The sequence below is a fragment of the Epinephelus lanceolatus genome, chromosome 21 (assembly GCF_041903045.1).
Source record: "Epinephelus lanceolatus isolate andai-2023 chromosome 21, ASM4190304v1, whole genome shotgun sequence".
NCBI lineage: Eukaryota > Metazoa > Chordata > Actinopteri > Perciformes > Serranidae > Epinephelus > Epinephelus lanceolatus.
Window position 1 is genome coordinate 155,854 of NC_135754.1, and position 15,077 is coordinate 170,930.

At 38.5% G+C, this 15,077-nt stretch overlaps 1 pseudogene across 1 annotated transcript; it reads right to left on the bottom strand.

Moving 5' to 3' along the window:
* Positions 1 to 3,761: 3,761 nt before the first annotated feature.
* Positions 3,762 to 10,411, bottom strand: LOC144459428 (uncharacterized; annotated as a pseudogene). Its single transcript, XR_013488408.1, has 5 exons — positions 10,030 to 10,411; positions 6,687 to 6,815; positions 5,819 to 6,012; positions 5,475 to 5,622; positions 3,762 to 4,581 (listed from the first exon to the last, which is right to left on the bottom strand). The product of XR_013488408.1 is annotated as an uncharacterized LOC144459428 (transcript).
* Between the last annotated feature and the right edge of the window lie 4,666 nt (positions 10,412 to 15,077).

The window sequence follows — 15,077 nt, forward strand, 5'->3', positions numbered from 1 at the left end:
TTGCAGAAGTGTGTCCAATTCTGTTTGCTGGTTATCCCCTGTATATTTATCATCTCTCACTGCTCCACTTACAACTTATCAGCAAAATTAAGCTTCTTTAGCCAAGGGCTTGATGGCACCAATCCTACATTAAGGGGTTATTGTTATTGCTGTATATTATGGTTCAAAAGTTAATCCAAATATTATCGTAGTTGTAATATGGCTAAGTGCAATATCCAAATCACAGGAGCTGCAGTTTTTGGATGAAGGTAAAATGTGTCACAGCATCACATTTTAAGTGAAGCATTACACTACTTTGGAGATGATTATCCTAAAGATATGAAGGAACATGAGGCCAACAACATCAAAATCATCAGTTTTGTATTTCATTCAGTAAAAAATAAATGCAAAAATGACCTTTCATTTCAATTACCATCATCAATTTAACATTCTCATCAATATTCAGGAATGTCTTCATTGCTGGAGTCGTGAATGGAAAGCTGGAGACCAACAAGATGGTGACAGTCCGCTTCTCAGAGTTTGAGGCTTGTGTGCAGTTGATCATCAATAAAGTGACGGAAGCCCTTGGACAGCAGGAGTCAATTATTTTGACAGATAGTCTGGGCAATGAAATAGTTGATTCTGATGGAACCAGGGGTATGTTTGAAATGATTTCTGTGTAAATGCTATTTTCTGCACAAAGAGTTTTCACACACTTAACAGCTAAGTGAGGTGCATACACTTAAGTATAATTCTCAAATTAAAGTACATTTTGCATTCATAGCTAACTTGGGCACTTCAAATTTGTTTTTAGTGTCATGTTTTTAAATTCTTAACCAACCTATAGGATATAATTTTTCAACAATACAGAAAATATTTGGTTGAAAGATAAGAAAATCATCATTAATAATTTTCAAATGGCAGGGTCAGCATACTGGAAGCAAAACTCAAGAAAGGTATTTGCAGTGCCTGAACCACTTTTGGACGACATGTCAACAAAGCTACGATGGTTCTTACTACTAATGCAAAGTGTAAGAACTAATTATTAAAGGGATAGTTCGACATTATTGCCGTAATCCCAATAGTCATATGAGTAGGTACATTACCTTTAATTGTCAGTGCGTGCTGTTCTGAGATCGGTGGGGCAGAGCTGCCTGCTGAAATGAAGTTGAATGGTACAGGTCCCTCTCTCCCTCAAAACTAATCAAATACACCATCCAATGACTCCAAAACGCTCTAGTGGAAAACACATGGCTTGCGCATTCCCCATGCTATGAAATAATAATGTATAATTATACATTACTATTCGTAATGTTACTTAATGACACATGAAGCAAATACTCGGAACTACTTTCTTGAGTAAACCACTGGGTGGAGTGACACAGTGCGCAGTTGAGACAGTGCCGTAGTTATTGCTTGCAGCCTTGCATTTGCAGTATCGTCAGCTGGACACAGCAGAAAGTTTGAGAAAAGTTTACAGAGTGCTGTTGTAAATCATGGTTTACACATGTATTATAAAATGTTGCGGTAACAAGCCGAAGACATGGAGTAGAGTGACGTTTCACGTAGTACCAACCAAAAATACAGACAGGATGAAACAATGGCTATTTGTGCTGGACATCAATCCCAACACGCCTGTGGAAATGGTCCGGAAAATGTTTGTTTGCTCCAACCGTTTTTACTGGAAAGGATGGAGCGCAGAAGCTCAGGAATGGTTCAAACACTTTTCTTGAAAGATAGTACTGCCATACCAGCATCACAAAATGAGCAGACGTGGTAAGTGATTGTTGTGTATTTTGCTCAGCAATCTCTCTGCTGTAACGTTACCTCCATGTTGAGTAACATTAGCCTACAACCCAAGCATGGTAAATAAGGCTAAAATGCAAATGTTGTTGTGGTTATGTTATGGATAAGTGCTTGCCCAGAGCATATAGTGAAGTGACTGGCATTACTTCTCATTGTTGGGAATAAACAGACTGCTAGGGAACATTTTATGTTGTTGTTCCCTCAGGAGTTGTGGTGATTTATGAGTGTGGAGTTAGCATGTTCTCCCCGTGTTCCAGTGATTATTTTGAGGCATACTCTCATCCCATCCCACCATCAACATATGTATGTAACATACAGTCACTGGCCACTTTGGCTATACCATGATTTTTTCCCCGAAGCTTATAAATTTTCGGTTATTGTTGACATAGTCTAGAAAGTGGTGATTCTACTTTGTTTATTATTGAGGTCATAGTGAATGGTGATGGTGTACTGGGGTACACCACCACCATTCACTGTTGCTGCAGCCAGGGGGCGCTATGACCAGATGACACAAGAAGAGTGCCTTCAAGAAAAAAGGCGCCCACCCGTAACTCTGCTATGTGCTGTGTCAGATACTCCCCCCTTGGTGCTAAGTTTAGGGAGACAATCCAGAAACACTGGCACATTGTAAACTCAGACCCTAAACTCAAGCATGTATTCACTTAACCACCCAAACTAGTGTTTAAACATCCTAACAACCTCAGGGATAGCCTGGTCAGATCTGACATTAGCCCCCAGAATACACCAAAACCTCTCAGTCTACCAGATGGTAACTACAAATGTGGGGGCTGCTCTCAGTGCGTCTACACGCAGAGGTGCAAGACTTTTACCCATCCACACACAGGTCGCAACATTTCTATTCGTGGGACCATCACATGCAGTAACACACATGTGATTTACATGATCCGTTGCCCATGCAGCCTTGCATATATTGGGAAAACATCCAGGGAATTACGTACCAGGATCAGTGAACACAGGAGCAAGATCAGATTAGGCGACGAGCACAGCCCTGTTGCGGCCCATTTTAAAAAAGCAGGCCCACAAGAGCGTTTTGGAGTCATTGGATGGTGTATTTGATTAGTTTTGAGGGAGAGAGGGGGCTGTACCGATCACCCCCATTTTGTGCACCGAGCAGCAGGCAGCTCTGCCCCACTGATCTCAGAACAGCACACACTGACAATTAAAGGTAATGTACCTACTCATATGACTATAGGGATTACAGCAGTAGGCGAATTTGCCAAAATGTGAAACTATCCCTCTAAAGTCTAATTAAATGTTACATTGTACATTTTTTAAAATGTTTTTCAGTCGAAAAGAAGATACTGGCCTTCACGAGGTTATAGCCGACACTGAGGAGGTTGTTGAAGCAGCCCAGGGACTAAGAGAAGTGTTGAAGATCATCAAGGATTTGAGTGGATTTGCACATTCCACAATGACAACAACCCTGTCTCTTTCAGAGGCTGAAGTAGCTTCTTTAAGAATGGTCTTTGCCTGTCTTGTCTGCAAAGGTTGGCACTGTTTTACTACTTCCTTCTTCCCCTCTGTCCCCCTTTCCTCCTTCCTCCCTCCTTACCTTCCTTCCTTAATCCTCCTTTCTTCCTTCCTTCCTTCTTCCCCTGTCCCTCTTCCTTCCTTCTGTCCTCTCTCCCTCCTCCCTTCCTTCTTTCCCTCTGTCCCTCCTTCCTACCATCCTTGCTCCATCCTCCTTTCTTCCTTCTTCCCCTCTGTCCCTCTTCCTTCCTTCTTTTTCTTCCTCTTCTTCCTCATTTCCTGTCCTTTCTCCCTCCCTCCTTCCTCCTGTCCTCCATCTTCCTCATTTCCTCTGTCCTTTCTCCCTCATGCCTTCCTCCATCCTTTCTAACTTCCTTCTTTCTTCCCCTCTGTCCCTCTTCCTTCCTTCTTTCCTCCCTCCCTTCTTCCCCTGTCCCTCTTTCATCGCTCCTTTCCTTCCTTCCTTTTTTTCCTTCCTTCATTCCTCCCTTTTTTCCCTTCCTTCTTCCCCTCCTTCTTTCTTTCTTTACTCCTTTCCTTAATCCCTCCCCTCCATCTTTCCTCGCTCCTTCCTTGCTCCCTTCATCCCCTAGTTCCTTCCTTTCTTCCTCCTTCCTTTCCTTGCTTCCTTCTTCCCCTCTTCTAACACAATGAAAATAAATGACAATGTTTTTTTTTTATCTACAGGTCCTGTAGATAAGCCAATGTTCTCAACCTGCTGCAGAAGCCTTATCAGGTGTAAATCATGTATTATGGAGTGGAACAGCAGATGCAGTCTCCACGAAGTGGCTGGACTCTCTGAGGCACTGGCAGCACTGGAGAAGTTATTCCTGCCATAATTTCTATCTGTTACAGTGGCAACAAATGTTTGATCACATAGTTCAATATCAAGTTTTGTAAGTATTGAGTATTGAGTTTTGTAACAATGTCTAATGTTAAAGCTTAAAGCATTTTTTTCAGTACTGTCATGCTACAAGTTATTATGGCACTCAGTATAGGTTTTATGAGATTTTGCACTTGGTACCTATGATAAAAATACCAGTTCAGGGAATTGTGTTTTATAATGTAACAGTGTGTAATGTAAAAGCTTAAAAAACACTTTTTTCAGTAGTTTTGGACAAAATTTTGTCACTTGGTATCCTATGGGCATTCCACGACTCACTTGACATGCCTGGAGACACAAAATTTGGTGAGATTATCCTGCATGTCAAGTAACTCCTGATCCAGCAGGTGGACCAGGGCCTGTTTTAGGGGGTAGTTTACCCGATTGTTGACCTCTGGCCAAATTCTTTCCACTCTCAGGTTCTGTTTAAACACAAGAAAAACTTTCAAAGACTGTTTGAAAACACTTAAGATCAAGAAAAAGTTGCTCTGGTATGTAAAACACAGGTAGCAGACAGTAGTGATTTGTAAATGTCCTTTGATCTTTCATTTTGTTGTAAACAATGTGAAGTCCAAATATTTGAGCTTCAATTGATGTGTAAATATCTATCAATTCCTGCCAATCAAGCGTGCACCTCATCCCAAGATAATGAAGTAATGGGTAAACAGCAGATTGTACAAGTTAACATCACCTGGAATCAAATCTTTATCATGCCTGCTGTGCTGAATAGGCTTCGTGCTTAGCCTTCTCTTTTGGAAAAATCCAAAAGACAGCCTTGTTGTTTTCTCCTTTTTATGTTACACTTTGATGGTCTCTTCTCTCCTCGTTTATTGTCAGTGTCACCTACTCAGTACCCTGCATTTTATACACTCGGACAACGTTTTTCTGGTTTGGGTTTGTAAATAAAAATATTTTTTATTGGAAATACATTTTGCTTAATTTGGAAATACATTTTGCTTAATTTATTGCCAGTGTCACCTACTCAGTACCCTGCATTTTATACACTCGGCCAACTTTTTTCTGATTTGGGTTTGTAAATAAAAATATTTTTTATTGGAAATACATTTTGCTTAATTTTGAAAGGTCAACACTAATCATGTCAATATTAAACATATCAACTAACTACAGTACTTTTTTAAAAATCTGTATCTGCCCAGGGACTGCAGATGTAAACATGCTCATAGCTAAATCTGGCACACTTCATCTCTTCTCATTTGAGATTAATGTATTTGTGCATGGTCCTTGTTTCATAAACAAATGAAATGAAATGAAAATACTTATTATCTTTATATGTAATCAGTAGGACAAAATTCACCCTTGAAGAAGTTGTCTGCTCATAAGGTAGCCTGTTGACATTATGTCTGTGTTGAGACAGCTTTTCTTGCATGTACAGGGTCAAATAAAACCCCCTGCCATGATCCACTCTGATTTGGTCCCACATTCCATTGTTGGCAACTGCTTTCCTGTAATAGAAAAATGTGTAAATTATATGGATATATATATGTTGATATGATAAATTCAGTTCAGTTCTGTTTAGGACTAGGTGATACAATCCCTTGTTTAGTTATTTATTTCATATTCAAATGCACGTAGTACACACAGTACAATAACCCTATGTAGTGCTTATTATACTTTATTTCTAACCTTGACTGTACTTGCCTGTAAACTTCCTCATAAATAATAAGGTTGTTCTTCACTGGCATTGTGGATTCAGCAACAATTTTGCTGCTGAAACCATCAATAGCCAAGACATGTGTCACTCCAAACATTCCCAGCTTCTCATTCTGGTCTAGGTGGAGTTGGTGACCCATGTATTCCGCATGGTAAGGAACTGGATTTAGATTATGTGCTCCCTAAAACAAGTATAATTCAATCAATGAAAAGTGCAATAACAGTGCAATAAATCAGCTGAGATATTCAAATTATTTACAAATCTAACCCTCCAGTTGTCCCCCCGGGTCAAATTGACCCATTCTCTTTTGACTCCCTTCTTCCTCGTCTTTCCTTCCTCTCTCCTTTCTTTCCTCCCTCCTTCCTTCCTTCCTTCCTACATCCCCTCATTTCCTTCCTCCCTTCCTTCTTCCCCCCTTTCATCCTTCCTCCCTCCTTTCCTTCCTTCCCTCCTCCCTCCTTTCTTTCCTTCCTTCCTTCCTCCTTCCCTCCTCCCTGCTTTCTTTCCTTCCTTCTTTCCTCCCTTCCTCTCTCCTTTCCTCCCTCCTTTTTTCCTCCCTCCCCTCCTTCCTTTGCTTCCTCCCTTCCTCCATCTTTCTTTCCTTCCTTCCTTCCTTCTTTCCTCCATCCTTTTTTCCTTCCTTCCTTCCTTCCTCCTTTCCTTCCATCATCCCTTCTTCCCCTCCGTACTTCCTTCTTCCTTCCTTGACCCAAGGACAACAGGAGGGCGTGTACTGCTAATATGCATGTACTGCTAATATACATACTGTAAGTTTAAATTTAACTCTTCATGAGGTCAAAAATCATTCAAAAATCATCTTTTTGTTCACAAATATAATTAATGTAGATGACTTACCTGGCGACGCAGCTCATTATATGGCTTGTGCACCTCTCTAAGAATCCTTCCCACTCGAGGTTCACCTGCCCTAACTCCCACTGATGACAGGTATCCGGTCATGAATTTTCGTCCATAAGTTGGACCTGTCTGTCAGACAAAAAAAAGTTAAATTAAGTAATTCAAAAGCCTTCTGCTTAGCTATGTAACTAAGACTAATTAAAGATTAAAGGTGTGTTCACACCGGATCTTTTTTTTTTTTTGCTGTCGCCCAGTTCGCCCCTTTGATATTGCTTCATCGCTCAGTTGCAATTGCTCGTCAAATGTGGCAGAAATCAAGAGACTCGCTTTTTTGCTTTGATGATGTCATTGAAGCGATCAGGGAATTTCTGGGAGGGGAGGGGGTGGGGGTGCTTGACTGTTATGACATGTCAGTTTCATTAAAAGTATAGCTGCAACTTAAAAGCAACAATAGATGTAAAAACACACAGACACAATACATCTGTGATCAGTCCCCTAATTTAATTTTAACAATTTTTTCAATCTTCTCCAATTTCTCATTTTATTTTATGGAAGTGATCAATGTAAGTGCACTTGTCCTAGAGCCGCCAAGACGGTTTTTATAATGCAAATAACTCTGTTTAGATAAAACCTACAAGCTTCTCTGCCTATGACTTTTCCTAAAATTGTGTCTTGTATGTTTTCTGAAGCCTTTAAGTCACAAAAACACACGAGACTTCTGAGCATTTATACCACTGACCGAAATTATACATTTTGATACATAGGTAGCTTTGAAAACGAAACCATTCATACGGTCAATAAAAAAACATTTTGTTAATAATAAAAAACGAATCTCAACATTGACCGCGCCAGCTGGCGGGACTGCCGCTGAACCGCTTCCAATGTTCATTCATTCATTCAGTCACGTGTTCAGTGTGTGTGTGTGTGTGTGTTGTTAGTATGTTAGAGAGGAGGAGTTTCAAAAAAAAAAAAAAGTTTCCACTAATTATTTTGGTGTTTATTTCTTTTAGTTCTTAAGTATTTTTCATTAAAATGCATAATAGAGCCAACAATATTATAGACCAAAAGTTAATCTAATTTATTATTGTAGAATGTATTTAGCAAATCACCACTTTCAACAGGAGACACAGTGCAGCAGCAGCGCAGCAGCAAAAAAATAAAAAATAAATAAAAAATAAAAAAGGCATTATAAAAAGCCGACAAATAATGTTAATTAATTGACATGAGACATTGGAGAGGTTGTCAGTCCTATTCTATAGTCTGTAATACTTTTTTTTTTAAATTTTATCATAACTTCTCGGAAATTACTCAAAAAATGCATTCATTGTGTGCTTCTGAGCACACGGGCAGCATAAACAATGAAGTTACATATGATGGTCTGGCAGATCGTTGTGGGGCTTGGAGACAGTTGACAGTGACAGTTTTGTCAGCAGCCATTTTTCTTCAATAACCAATAACCTAAGGTTGAGGCAGCTCCAGCTCCAACTCTGCTCACATGCTCTGACTCAGGCATCAGAACCTCTGAGCCACAGCGATTGATGCATTGGCACTGTCCGTGGTGCTTTACACTAGGACCGCCAGGATTACAGCGCCCCTCCAAGCGCCGCAGTCCCGCCGGCTGGCGCGGTCACTGTTGAGATTACATTCGTTTTTTATTATTAACAAAATGTTTTTTTATTGACCGTATGAATGGTTTCGTTTTCAAATAAATATTTGGAAACGAAAATGTATGCTTTGGTGTACTTTTACAGAGTTTTGCAATATGTCCTGTATGTATCAAAATGTATAATTTTGGTCGGAGGTATAAATGCTCAGAAGTCTCGTGTGTTTCATTTTTGTAATTTAAAGGCTTCAGAAAACATACAAGACACATTTTTAGGAAAAGTCATAGGAAGAGAAGCTTGTAGGTTTTATCTAAGTTATCTGCATTATAAAAACCGTTGTGGCGGCTCTAGGACAAGTGCACTTAAAGTGATCACTTCCATAAAATAAAATGAGAAATTGGAGAAGATTGAAAAAATTGTTAAAATTAAATTAGGAAACTGATCACAGATGTATTGTCTCTGTGTGTTTTTACATATATTGTTGCTTTGAATGTGCAGCTATACTTTTAATGAAGCTGACATGTCATGACAGTCAAGCACCCCCCCGGGATTCCGGGATTACGGCAGCCAATCAGCATTGAGCTACAAGCGACAAGACCCAGCAAAATACCACTCCAGATGAGATTTCTCATCTCAAGCGACAAGCGAAAAATCGCTCTGTCGCTGTCGCTCGGAGCCCGAGCGATTTTTCTCCCGGGCGAATATACGCTCAATCGCCCGTTTGCATTGACTTTGTATGTAAACTTGTCGCTAGCGAAAAAAAAACAGGTCCGGTGTGAACACACCTTAACATTAAAAGTGTTACAACAAAAACTGTCATGTAAGTTATGTGAAATTTGACAAACAATCAATCAATTAATCAATTTTATTTTTAAAGCCCAATATCACAAATCACAATTTGCCTCACAGGGCTTTACAGCATACGAAAACACCTTTTATAAATTACACACATCATAAGGTATATGATTAAATATCCCAAGGCTTGAACTTAATGAAAGTAAACACAACCTAAACATATGCTGCATTCATGTGATGTCAGAATAATCGTAAAAATGACTTTCCGACTGGGAAAATTCACATGAACGGCCCCTCATGTTGGAAAAACAACTCTGCAACTCGGAGATAATTTTGGTACACGAGTTGCTGACTTGACTTGATATTGACATCATTTTCACAGAAAAATGTTGGACGAAAGAGAATGTTTGATTAATGGTAAGAAACTTTTTATTAATTCACGTATTGCATATCAATTTTTTTACTGACATGTAATGTGTAATATGGGTTAGGGTTATGCTGTCCATGTAGAGTGACCTAGATTAGTTAGAAAAGCTATTTATTAGCATAAGCATGTCAGGTAAAGCAATATTCTAGTGGTAATAGGGAATGTACAAGTGCAACAACGGACAAAATCACTAATATGAGGTGGAAACAATCGTCAACCTGTTGTTTATATGTCTGAGAATTAAAATATAACTCATCTTCTTTTGTAGCGTCCATGTTTTTCCCACATTTCGACTTTATAGCACATGAACACAAGGAAGTCAGAAGAACGACTTGCCAACTTGGGAACTCAGATCTTCCGACACCACTGGAATGCAGCATTAAACTACGCTTGTCTAACCTTTTAGGCGATCATGTTTCTTTGCACTTCAAGTGTTAACAAAATAAAACTATTTCCATAAAATAATGTATATGAAAAGCGTATATGTTTGTCAATGTTAAAAAATGTTAACACTTACCTCATCTATTGATGATAGGATTGCCGTTTCCAGTTCTGCATCTGACACAAGTCTTTTTCGCCTGAGTTGATGTTGAGCACAGAATCTTCTCACTGACATCTCCGAGCATCTCTGAACACCTAGCTGCTACAGCGCGGTGGAAATCTCGGCATGCGTTTTGCCATCCTCAAAAAGCTGTCCGATAATGTCACAATGATCCTCCAGTCCAGCCATGATACTAGCCACATTAGTATATTTTGCTGTCTGCTGGGTCGGTCTTCCCGTAACGTTAGCTATGGGCTATTCTGGCGCCTCTGTGCCCAGACACCGGCCCTCCTCTGCCTCTGGTTGGCTCCAATCCTGACAGTCATGCTAACCAATCAAACCCATGACCGACAGCAAGTATTAGCCAATCAGGGGCAGAGTAGGGCCGGTCTCTGGGCAGAGGGGAGTCCATAGCAACCTGATAGCAACGGTCTGGTGTTACGGTCATATCCGCGTCACTCAACTTAATTTAGATCAAAAATGGCAAAAACGGATAACGACCATTATCCGATTTTTCCATTTTTCATTTGAGCACAAAATCGGAAATCGAAAAAACGAGTCGTTATCCATTTTTTCATTTTGGTTTTGTAAACAAATACTGAGAAAAGGAGTCGTTTTTTCGTTTTTTCATTTTTGGTTTTATTTTGAAAAACGAATGAATGAAGGATACACAGATTCAGAAAGAACCCCCAATCCGAAGGCTGTTGGAGAAAGTGAGGCACTTGGTGAAGTTTAGGAAGTCATCTGTCGCCACAGAGCGGCTGCTGCAGAAGTGTGCTCTGGTCCTGGTCAAAGACTGTCCCACCAGGTGGTCAAGCCGCTTTGCTATGATTTTGTGCTGTCTTGAAGTCAAGGAGCACCTCACAGCTGTGGCTGAGTCCATGGGCTGGGACATCCTGCAGCCCAGTGAGTGGCAGAAGATCAGGATGCTGAGAGACCTTCTTCTGCCGTTTGTGGAGCACACTAAGTCACTTGAAAGTGACACTCAATAACTTTCCTGTGTTGTGCCAGCACTCCTGGATCTCAAAAACCATCTGTCAGAGTTCCCGCTTGCACATGGGAGAACCTATAAAGATGCAGCTACTCTGGCTCAGAAGATGCTGTTCAGCATGGATAGGCACTTTAGTGTGTTTCTTGACATAACAGCTGACAAGTTCTCACCACTTCCTGCAGCAGCATGCTTTGTGGACCCTTGTGTAGCTGAAAACCTTCTGGAAAATGATGAAAACAAAGTACAGAATCTTGTCAGAAAGGCAGAGGACTACATTGCTCATCTTGTGCCACAAAGAGTGCAAGTATGAGAAGAGCAGTTGATCGATGATAAGCAAGTCAAAAATGAGGGTACAGATGCTCCAGAGTCAACCCCTGCAAAACGGCGTAGATTTAAGTTCTTCAGTGCCAATCGTCCATCAAGGCCCAAGACAGCCAAGACAACAAACATTAAGTAGGAGATTTTAAAATGTAAAGAAGGGCTGTCCGCTTCCCACCAGGCTGCTGCTACTAGTGCTGAGGTTGAGGAATCTGGCAGTGAGTATTGGTTAACTCAGTGTTGTTCCACTGTGTTTCCAACACTGAAACCTCTGGCCTTGGACCTCCTGGCGATGCCAGCCTCTCAGGCATTTACAGAGATGGTCTTCAGTGTAACTGGTTACTTCTCTTGTGGCCGCAGGAATAGGGCTAGGACCATTTTGGAAAGAAGCGCTTTCCTCAAAATAAACAGGCCTAAATAGTGGTTAATGGCTGGCCTGAACAGACATGCAACAAGCATGCATGTACTGTACACACACACACACACACATTACTTTAATTGCATCATACAACTCAGCACACAGGTTGTAGATCACAACAGAGAACAGTAGGATACAGTAGAAACCGCCCCGCTTATCCAACTTTCAAATGCCTTTATACTGTTGAGTGTGGGCGTCTGTTCGTTTGTGTGTATGTGTATTTTGTATTTTTTTTGTATTTATTTATTTATTTAGCACAATTAAAAACACAAGAGCAATTACAAACAACAAAGGAGAAGTGCAAGGTAGAGACAGGAGACCCGAAAGGGCCTATACAAGGTCTCTCCTCAAGGGTACTAAATTGCAAACTAACACAAAAAACTTACAGAAAAGACTGAAGAAAACATAGAAGAAAAATAAACAAAAAATGAACAATAACTTAATTGAAGACATATTATTATGAAAAATGATCTACAGAAGTAAAACAAAAACATGACAAAGATAAAATTAAAGAGAATATACATATATATATATATATATATATATATATACACATATATATATATACATAAACTCTCGCATACATACTTACACATACACATACATTCACATATAAATAAGAAATAACAATACCACATTACATGAGATCTATTTCATGACATGGTTAATCAGAAAGGTGCCTTAGCTGTATCTATAGGCGTTAAGAGAGGAAAATGTGATGTCATTGCTACGATAGTTATTCCAGTGTATTGTACCTTTGTATCTAAATGAAAATTGGCAATGGGTGGTGCGATAACGAGGGGGTGAAGATTTGTTGACTGTCTGGTATCATGCATATGAAATTGTACAATGACCTGAAAAAAAAAACAGAAAAAGGCTTAGGAATGGAGTCTGAAACATAAAGGTATTTGTAAATGAAAGTGCACATTTGATATATATTGATCTGATAAACTGACATTATCCTGAGTATTTTAAAGAGAGGTGCAGATGGATGGAGTCTATTTGAAAAAGTTGCTATTCTGACAAATTTCTTTTGTACTGCATAAATGTTTTGAAGATAAGAGGGATATGTGCTGGCCCATACAATATTGCAATATGTTAGATGTGAGTAAATTAAACTATAATATAATGTAATTAGAGAACTCTGATTAATGAAGCCTGAAAGTTTCCTGATGACACCAAGTGATTTTCTTATTTTAGTACAAACCAAGTTGATGTGCTCTTTCCAACTCATCCTCTCATCAACCAGTACTCCAAGAAATTTTGAAGACGTAACCTGAGAGATTTCACTTCCATCAACCATGAGCTTTGCATCTTGTTTGTGATATTTTTTGTTCTTTTCAGCAAAAATAATAAAATTAGATTTATTTATGTTTAATGATAGTTTGTTTAAGCGAAACCATTTAGAAATTAATTCCAGAGCAGAGTTTGCTTCGCGAATAACAGATGAAAAGTCTTTATGCGTTAAAATCAGATTAGTGTCATCAGCAAACAAAATAGGAAGAAATGAAGGGGGAAATAACTGAAAGGTCATTATTATTGTAAATAAGAAAAAGCAGTGGACCTAAAATAGAACCTTGAGGAACCCCACAGGTTATCTTAGCCTTTTCAGATACAGAGCCATTTGCAAATACATATTGTTCTCTGTCACATACATAATTGTGCAACCATTTTAAAGTCAATTCATGGAAACCATAATGCTTCAATTTTAAGATTAGAATTTCATGATTTACGGTATAAAAGGCTTTAGATAAGTCTAAAAAACTATATCAGGGCCATGTATGTAGAGTGTTTCTTGCGAAACCCATATTGTTCGTAGAGTATTTTTTGCTCATTTAAATGTGTAAAAATTTGCTTGTAAATCAATTTGTCAAGAACTTTAGAAAAACATGATAGTATTGATATTGGTCAATAATTTGTGAAGCTACTAGGGTCTCCAGTTTTAAAGAGAGGAATGACTTTAGCAATCTTCATGCTTTTAGGAACTACTCCAGTTTCCATAGCTTTTGCACAGATGTAAGTGAGAGGATGAACAATCGAGCAACTAACCTCCTTTAGTAATGAGGTACTTATTTCATTGTGACCTGCTGCAGAATTCCTAAGATTAGTTATTATATTCATTACTTCAGTAGTGTTAGGTGGATTAAAGTGTAATACCGTGGTATAGAGACCAGTCATGTAATCCATTGGATTTCCAACAGTATCTTTTATCCTATTTGAGAGAGAAGCACCCACATTAACAAAGAAACTATTAAAACCACAAGAGATATCATATGGATTATTTATTTCACTATTACCACTTACAAACTGGGCTGGGAATGTAGAAATTTCCCTGTTTTTATTCAATAATTGATTTATGATCTCCCATGTGTCTTTTATATTATTGGCAGATTCTTTGAATTTTTGAGTAAAATGAATAAATTGAATAAAGATGAATAAATTTATTTTTATATTTCTTGTAGTTATGTGAATTAACTTGACTAGGATTAGATACGAATTTTCTATATAATTTATTTTTTTTGATAGATGATATTTTTAATCCATTGGTAAACCAGGGTTTATCATGGTTCTTCTTTTTACTAAATTTAACCAGGGGAAAACATTTATGAAAAACAGAATTAAAAGAATCCATGAAATTTTGATAGGCTGTTTCTAAATCAGGTTCATTAAGAACATTTTCCCACGAGACCTCACCAATCAATAACTTGAAACGATCAGTATTTTTCTTATTAAATATTCTGCATTTATGTTCTTTATTGACTGGTAATTGTTTTGCAGTAGCAAACATAAACTGAAATATTGGAAGGTGGTCAGAGATGTCTGCGTATAAAACACCACTTTTGGTTGCATGTTTGAATGAATTAGTAAATATGTTATCAATTAGAGTAGCGGAGGTATTTGTAACTCTGGTTGTTTTATGAATTAGAGGGTATAAGTAATTAGAATACATGGTGTTCAAGAAATTTCCAGTTTGTGAGTGTTTCTCTCTCATAAACAAATTTATATTAAAATCTCCAAGCAGATAACACAGTTTTCCCTCCCTAATTATGAGATCCAGAGTAACTGAGAGGGCATCAGAAAAAATATCAATATCGGAATCAGGAAGACGGTATAAACACCCTATTATTACATGTTTGCCATCAAAATGAAAACAAGAAGGTATTTCAAGAAAAACAGATTCTATAGTTACAGGATTAGATTTAAGCATGAGATAATCTCTTATGATAAATTGGATATCTTTCTGCAAAAATATAGAGACACCTCCACCTGTTCTTAACTCTCTGTGATGATGAACAG